Here is a 1,018-nt window from a genome sequence, read left to right as displayed (position 1 = left end):
CAGGAAGATTGACAAGCTTAGTGTGCAAAGGAGATCAGGCACCTTGCAACCGCGCTCAGGAGGCTGGCAGTAAATGGGTCTCCTATGCAGTGCTCAGTGGCTCGTTTGGGCCAGCTGGAAAAGACAAGAGGCGCACCAGTGTCTGGGTACTCCCAGCATCCCTGTTTTCAGCCTCTTGCTCTGAACAGGAGGCAGGAAAATAGGCGAAGGACGCTCGGGCTGAATTGGGCCAAACTGTTTGTCAATCTAATGAAGTCAAGGCCTGAGCACAAGGCAGCTGTAATTTTCCTTTACAACTTGGGACACTATTTGAATACACCATGCTCAGGATTAGTAAAGCAGCATGTAAGTGGATTCATGATCCTTGCAAAACCATGCGATCATAGAGTCATAGAAAATGAGGGCTGGAAGGGACCTCAGGAGGTCACATCTAGTCCAGCCCCCTGCTCCAAGCAGGACCAACCCCAACTACATCATCCCAGACAAGGTTTTGCCGAACTGGGTCTTCAAAACCTCCAAGGATGGAGGGTCCACAGCCTTTCTAGGTAACCCATTCCAGTGCTTCACCACTCTCCTAGTGCAAAAGTTTTTCTAACTTCATCTTTTCTTGCTGCAGCTTGAGCCCATTGCTCCTTGTCCTGCCATCTGCCCCCACTGAGAACAGCCCAGCTCCATCCTCTTTGCAACCCCCTGCAGGGAGGTGACGGCTGCTATTCAATCCCTCTCAATCTGCTTTTCTCAGACTAAATCAGCCCAGTTCCCTCAGCCTCTTCTCACCAGTCCTGTCCCCCTGCCCCACAACCATTTTCATTGACCTCCGCTGGACTCTCTCCAACTTGTCCACATCCTTTCTGTAGTGGGGGGACCACAACTGGACACAGGACTCCAGATCCTCCCATCCTTTCACTTACTAGGCTTCCAGTCTGCTTCCGTGCACCAAGTCCTAGAACCTGCTACTGTCCCCTAGTCTTGAATGAGACCGTGGTATTTTTTTCCTTGATGAAAACTGCTCTGATAG

The sequence above is a fragment of the Alligator sinensis genome, unplaced genomic scaffold (assembly GCF_000455745.1).
Source record: "Alligator sinensis unplaced genomic scaffold, ASM45574v1 scaffold326_1, whole genome shotgun sequence".
NCBI classification, from domain to species: Eukaryota; Metazoa; Chordata; order Crocodylia; family Alligatoridae; genus Alligator; species Alligator sinensis.
The sequence above is the reverse complement of the archived record's forward strand: the minus strand, read 5'-3'. Positions refer to the sequence as shown.